Source organism: Pectinophora gossypiella, chromosome 17 (genome assembly GCF_024362695.1).
Source record: "Pectinophora gossypiella chromosome 17, ilPecGoss1.1, whole genome shotgun sequence".
NCBI classification, from domain to species: domain Eukaryota; kingdom Metazoa; phylum Arthropoda; class Insecta; order Lepidoptera; family Gelechiidae; genus Pectinophora; species Pectinophora gossypiella.
In genome coordinates, this window is record NC_065420.1 from 14,839,564 (window position 1) to 14,847,322 (window position 7,759).

The window sequence follows — 7,759 nt, forward strand, 5'->3', positions numbered from 1 at the left end:
GCTGCTCCGCATCAGGGCGGCACCCTACGGCCTGGCGAAACTATCGCATCTGGTCCTTTTTTGTTTTCACAAAAACTATTTAAATCTTCGTCAAATTTTATCGCCGGTGAAAAAAAAAACAAAATGGCGGAAAAACAAGATGGCCGCCACACATAATTTTGTTTTTCTAGAAAATTCCTCAAGGTCAAAAAATATGTATAGGGGTGTGATCGGAACGTCATCTTGAAAATCTGCTCCGCATCAGGGAGACACCCTACGGCCTGGCAAAACTATAGCACCTAGAACTTTTTTGATTTCACGAGACCTATTTAAATCTTAGTCAAATTTTATCGCCGGTGACAAAAATACAAAATGGCGGAAAACCAAGATGGCCACCATACATATTTTTCGTTTTTCCTGAAAATGCCTCAGGGGTAAAAATGATGTATAGGGTCGTAATCGGAACGTCATGTAGAGTACGGGTATACTTCCAGGTTTTCGAAAACTGCTCCGCATCAGGGAGACACCCTATAGCCTGGCAAAACTATAGCACCTAGAACTTTTTTGATTTCACGAGACCTATTCAAGTCTTGGTCAAATTCTATCGCGCTAAAAAAATGGCGGGAAAACAAGACACGCGAGCAGCTTGCTGCGAGCGAACCACGCGACATCTAGTCTATATCTACACCTATAGGGTATATTAATTAGGTACTTTCGTAGGTCAAAAAAAAATTATGAAATTACAGACATATCTACAGAAGACAATAAACGTTTTCTTATTTTCTGTTTAACGTATTTATGAATTTTAATTAAGAAAATGTAATAATAAGTGCGACACTTTGTCACGTTTTTCTATGACGTCACAGCGTGCTTTTTCAAACAAATTCCATAGTAATCTCGTGTTTTGACGTTTAGTAAAAAGTAAATGATTAAAGTTTTTTTTTAAGATGTGCTATCTTATTTTGTTTAGCTGTATTTTATTCTGAAATAAAATGTATTTAATTTAATTTTATTATGGCTTATGTTAATACTAAATTGGCTAAACTTGTCCTTCGCAGCCGTTCATTGATTCCAAATGTAACCAATAACCACCACATTGTTCGGCGAGCATAAAAGAAAAGCTTTCATTCAAGACACCAGTTACTTCACCGAACAATGCATAAATAGATTTCGTTTAGCCGATAATTACCACCTATAGAATTATTCTCACGTGTGTTCCAACAATATTAATCACTGTAATCCTTTGTGATAGATGCACTTCACTTTCACAGTGACACAAAAAGTCACAACACACTGGCCCACCACCGGCCGTGGTTCCGGCCGCGCCCCGCACCACTCACAAACAAATACATCCAATAAAGACAAACACTAATCCAATATGAAAACAGAGCATGCTCTCGCTAAACGCGCGAAAATTAATAAAATTCGAACACAGACGCTTCCCGCGGCTGCGTGTGCGCAACTGAGTGACACGGAGGCAGCCAACCGCGAGGTGCGTTTCGCCTGCGGACGCGAAATAGAAAATTCGATTCCCCATTAGCGCGAGCGAGACCGCGCTACCGAACCATCCCTTCAGCTACTAGCTATTCAAATTTTACCCGCTCCTTTATTTATGGCTTTAATTGAAACAGGTTTTACAGCATATATGTCACGGCGGTGGAGTTCTCATAAATTAGGTGCAGCCTCCATTTGCCATTTAATTAGCTAGAAAGTGGCTGCGACGGCAGTAAATCGGAGTGGGTGCGCGGGCGCCGGGGCACCGAACTACAGTCGACATGCTGCATGAGTAATGTCCACAATTTTTCAATTAATGAAAGAGATTCTCTTTACAAATAATAAATAGACTGGTTCTAATGATGAATATGAAGTGAAAGTAAGGTATCAAAGCGATGGCAAAGATATTTCTTATACACGAGCTCGCTAAGCTGTGAATGGAGGCGCCATTAGCCAAACACAATAAGAATTGTGTTCTCAAATTGCCCGTGTTTTAGTAGAAAATTTAGTGGACGATAGCAATCTTGGAAGAGCTTAGCGTCTTAAACAAGATATCAACGTGAGCCGTGACACAGAAATACTGGATGTAATTTACACCGTCATAAATGCTGACACGGAACTGATGATAGCTTCATCAAGTTAAGCTCAGACTGACTTAATGAGCTAGTAGTCAATTTATGCATGCGTCGGAACAGTTACTTAATACTGGGTCACTGTTCACTTATCTCCCGAACCAAGAAGGCTAATCTTACACATAATTAATCGTACTTAGACTGACGAAGCATTGCCTGAGTTGTAACGGAAATTACTTCTCTAACCTTATCTGTGGACGCGAGCTTTCCAAAAATCAAAGGTTCATTTGAATGGAAACTCTATTAAATTGACAACTATTAGTAGATAGTACATGTAGAAGATAAGTATTATTCATTTTAACATTAGTAAGAGAAACCGACGCCTTACTTGAAATATAAATCAAAATGGAACTGTACTTACCAACAACAACGAAGTTTTTGGAATTACATTTAAGAGTATGGTAATTTGATTACCGTTTCAAGAGGTTTTGAACATGGTTAATGACTATTAGAATAACATTTGCATTAATAAAGAAAGAAAATGTATAAGAGTCGTAAAAAATAAAAACGAGTAGAAAACAAAAAATGTTGAATCGCATAAAGGTGCAAATCTAAAAGTTATCGAATCGAAAACATTCATTTTGAAGCAACCACAAGGTAGAAACAGATTGAAAAGTGGAGGAATGCTGTAGGAAGAATTGTGTACAATTATTTAGGGCCGACCGTCGGCGGACGCGCCGGTATCATTTGCTACCTCGCAATCAACGTAATGACTACACCGGCAGATGATTGGACGGCAACAGGACTACTAAGGGACTGCTTGTCATTTTCAAGTCACCAGTTGTTCATAACCTAAGGAAAAGCATCCACAATTCATGATAAGTATCCATGCGTAATATGGAAATTTACAAATATGTCACTACAGAAAGTAAGTATTTAAATGTTTCATTGTTAATTTTCATAATTATCTTTGCATAAGATTACGGCTTGTTAAAAACCATAAAAGATCTTGATAAACCATGTTCTTTAAATTACGCAATATTTTAACGAACACGCTTCATATTCTTTATGTTCCATACAGTTATAATAGAATCGGATTATCTCCTCATTTGTTCATTATCTGTGCAGTTTGTCCGTCCAATCGCGACAAGATCAGCCGACTTGTTCCCGTAGTACCGCACCTGACGTGCGCACGCGCTTTCGTTCCATCCATTTTATCTTTACAAATTTCATCTCTAACCTTTTGCTTTAAAGCTCTGACTTCGGTAACATGTGTACCTGTATCATTTACTTCTAAAAAGTCCTATAAGTCAAAGGTAGGTTAAACTATTTTTGGCTTTGTTTCATCTTGAATAAAGTTTCTTGTAAGTAGAGTAGGTTGTTAAAGGTGGTCTAGCGAAAAGGTCCCGATGGCAGGTTGTTTGGTTGCCGGTTGGAGCGCGGTGTATGGGTGACCGATAGCGGTTGCAGATAAAAGAAAATTTAATATTCGCCCCGTGTCGGTCGCAAATAGCAACATGAGTGAGGGAAGTTGCGCTACTTTATGCTGATTGCGTCTTGTACGATGCGATAAATTGTTGCGCAACACAAATGGAAAGATATCCCCTCATACGCTACATAGCCTCTAGACATGATACTGATACACGCGTTGTATGAGGAATGTCTGCCATATAAGCCAGTGCAAACCTTTGCAACAGATTTTGTATATTAATTTGAACTGCGGTCTCATCTGCTGGTAGGAAGGAAAACATATAACTTAGTCAGCTGAATAACCGAGGGATTATGTCATCTATTCTTGTCACCATAAAACCGTCAATGATCTTGAAATGAACATCAGGAGTGACTCCGCAGTGTCTAATCGATGGCTTGTGAATCTGCCCACCTCAAAAGGTGTACAGGGCCCTTAAGTTGCAAACGATTACGCAAAACGGCAGTTGACATCTCTCCTTATGTCAATCCCATACGTTCTTATCACTGTCACGGCCTCCGTGGTCCAGTGGTTGAGCGTTGGGCTCACGATCCGGAGGTCCCGGGTCCCGGGTCCGGGTTAGGACATTACAGGCTGATCCGTGCTTCGAAAGGCACGTTAAGCCGTTGGTCCCAGTCACTACTTACTAATATAAGTAAGTAGCCGTTACATGAGCCATGTCAGGGGCTTTGGCGGCTCAATAATAACCCTGACACCAGGGTTAATGAGATTGGTAATTAGGTTGGTATAGAAGACTGTCACTGTGGTTTTTCGAAATCGTTTTCAACTTGGCTACCTTCCCAGAATGTTTATTTATTTATTTATTTTATATTTGGGAGACCAACAGCTCTTAACAACTATAGCAAAAAAATCATACTTAAAAACTAAGCCAATAACAGGTTTGATAATACGTAACATAATAATGTGATATTATGTTACGTTCATATGGACCCATTGGAAGGCATAATGCTATAATCTTCACAGTCGCATTAAATCATCTTTACGTTGGTCCTTTCCTCAGCAAAAACCCTAAAGACTTCCTAAAAGCCGTAATGTTCACCGCACGCGGTCAGCACCGTTACCCTCATAAAGATCCCGTAAATCATTGCCTATTGTCTGACAGCGCGCAACAATCACACAGACAGCCAATATGCACGTCGTCTTCACTGGTTCTGTACCACCTGTACTAAATGCCATTTTCTATGCGTCGTCAACCGCCTTTGAACTTCCCTTCCTTCATTTGTTTCTACGTACAAACATAAACTGTGATCTCTCAGATCCCTGATGGGGTTGGCATAGCAACAAGCAATCAGACACAGGACACGCACCTTTTAATATATATATTTTTTATTTTCTTCGGAAAACCAACAGCATAAGAAATAATAGATTATGTTATAACTATACAATAAGCCAAAATTCACGCCCCACCATTTGGAACCCGCTTAAACTACTCAGAAAAACCACAACTCAGCTGGTGCCTAATATCTTTAGGTCTAATATTAAACAGATCCAAATCTGTATCACGTGACAATTCATTGAAAGATTTACTAGCTCTGCATATATAAGAATTTTGAATGCTCTGCATATATAAGAAGCCTTGAGATAAATATGATGAACCGTATGGTAACAGTCATGAAAATATCAGCCTACAATTCTGCCAAATTGTGGGCCACATAGTGATTTTTGTGATATTATGTCCAACAGGATTCGAACCCGGGACCTCCGGATCGTGAGTCTATCGCTTCAGCACTCGACCATGGATGTCGTTGAAAGCAGAGACGTAATCTTATGTTTATAGCCTTTTATATTGTTATAGACAGTGATGTGAACTTCCGAATTAGGCTTTTAACAACTTTAGCACTTCTTTGAAATGGGCTTTGCATGGCGGCTCTGTAGTCTTTTATATGGTTACAAAGTCATTCCAATTGCTTTCGCCATTCAAGGAGTTGACACCTGTCTATACACATTTTAAACTACTGTCTAGTTACTGCTAGGCTTCGAGTTTTCTCTGATTTTATGACAGCATTATTGTCTTCTGCCTCAAGCATAATATTTTTATCTTATGAACTATACTTACCTATTAGTGCGTCGATTTTCCCAGAGTTTGGGTAAATACGTATATAAATGGGCAAAGTACGTCCCACTGATGGGCAGGGATAGGGACAGACCTCACATTTACCAACCAAACAGAGTATGGAGGGTACTCCACCATGCTGCTCCAGTGCGGGTTAATGAAGACGTTTGTATTACAGCAGAGTACGCTACAATGGCCGGTCATTGGATGGGTGACCACAAAAAAAAGTTTTTCATCTCGAGCTCCTTCGTGCTTCGGAAGGCACGTTAAGCCGTTGGTCCCGGTTGCATTAGCAATCGTTAATAACCACCAATCGGCACTGGGCCCGCGTGGTGGTTTAAGGCCCGATCTCCCTATCCATTCATAGGGAAGGGTCGTTCCCCAGCAGTGGGGACGTTAATGGGCTGGTGATGATGATGATGACGCTACAATGGTACAAACTAAACCACCACCTATCATATCTTGACAGATACCTCAAGTGAAGCGTGGTTGTTCAGATCATCTGGCAATAGAAGTACTTTGAGTAGCCATCACGTAGATATTACAAGAGCCATGTCAGGGACTTTTGGCGGGTCAATATTAACCCTGACACTAGGGTTGATGAGGTTGGTAACCTCACAACCCACACGATAGAAGAAGAAGAGAGTCTATCGGCAATAGTCGTGAACTTATGTTACAATCCTATCCTAACTACGGAAACGAACCATGTCACGGCTGAGAAGAAACATCGAAAAAACATTTTTTTTTCCTGTAGAGTATGCCGTTAGTAGCAACGACATTGACAATTCTTCATCTTATTCTTCAAGTTATCGTATCACATTGAAACAACCGGCTCAATCAACATCTAACTTGCAAATGTCGACGAGTATATTAATCTAATTCGTCCAGTTGTTGCTTAACTAGATCTTGTCTGTCATGGTGACCGGTGACACTCGCAACACAAGTTCCCCGGAACCAGCGGCACTACTGCACAGACCGAGTAACAGCTAGGCTTTGTTTAGCAGGACCTGTGCATTAATCCATAAATTTTATAAACGCGACAGTAGAAAGAATAAGAAAGAAAGAAAGTTTATTTAGTACATCAACCAAGTATTGTACACCTGAAAAGTTAAACTATAGAGAATGTCATACTGTTAGCATAAGGCCTGCTATTTGTTTACCTATAGTTATACAATAAATGCATTTGATTTGATTTGATTTGAAGTAACAATCACAAATTAATAAGGTCCTGACTCCTAAACTAGTATAACCGTACCTCAGAAGCCAGTGTCTTGCCAAATTGACATACTTCATTATTATTTGAGGTAGAATAATACACTTTTTACTTAATAAATATATTTAGTAAGGGTAAAAGTAAAGATAATGAAACAACAAACAAAAATGTGTGTGTGTGTGTGTGAGTGACTGAGTATGTTACTATTTCACACATAAACCGATGAACCGATTTAACTGAAGGTATGAGAGCCAGGAAAGGACATAATATTATAGTTTTTATCTTGGAAATCACCCCTTTAGGAGACGAAAAAGGACGGAAAAAACGTGCATGCCCGTGATAACCTAAAAAAAGAAAATCGCAGGTCACACCTGAATCTGAGGCTCAAGTCATGACACATAAATCGGCAGCCACTTTTGACATTCATCCCAGTATAAACCAATATTCGCAGCCGCTCTTGAGTTACCGTCCTCAAGGTCAACAATAATATTAGCCGACGTCTATGGCCCTGGTTAGTCTGTGCAGTACAACGTTGTATCTAGAACAAACTAGTGTAAACTCGTGCGCATCGTAACTGGTTTCATCACCTGCTTCTTATAAAAACTCCTCATTTTCTAACTTTTTTCGAGCTGCCCTCAGGTCAGGAAACAATTACGTATATTTGAGGTAAGGCCACGTTTACGACAATCAATTTTATTCCCTAAGACATTAGACATAGTTTATTAAACCACTCGGATTATAGAAATGGTTGTATAATTGGTCGGTATTTTATATTCTCTCTCCGTTGGGTGCATAATATTTTGAATTTGAATAACTCGCAGCTAAAAGAAGGTTTTGTAAATTTAAAAAGAGCGGTGTAGTTTTATTAGAATTTCGAATAGGCATTCCATAAATTTAGGAGTTTAAAAATTATTCGTAAAATTTTAATGTCTTCAATCATTTCTAAAAATTCTCGCATT

General features: G+C 39.4%; 1 protein-coding gene across 3 annotated transcripts in view; it reads right to left on the reverse strand.

The window, feature by feature from the left end:
• Positions 1–1,420, reverse strand: part of LOC126374704 (protein prickle-like) — a 268,632-nt gene extending 267,212 nt beyond the window's left edge. Inside the window, exon 1 of one of the 3 annotated variants that reach the window (XM_050021423.1) lies at positions 1,190–1,420. The gene's annotated coding sequence lies outside the window, so the exon portion shown is untranslated. Of the gene's footprint in view, positions 1–1,168 lie in introns of all 3 variants that reach the window. The other 2 variants (XM_050021421.1, XM_050021422.1) reach the window with 2 other exon arrangements.
• Positions 1,421–7,759: the final 6,339 nt, after the last annotated feature.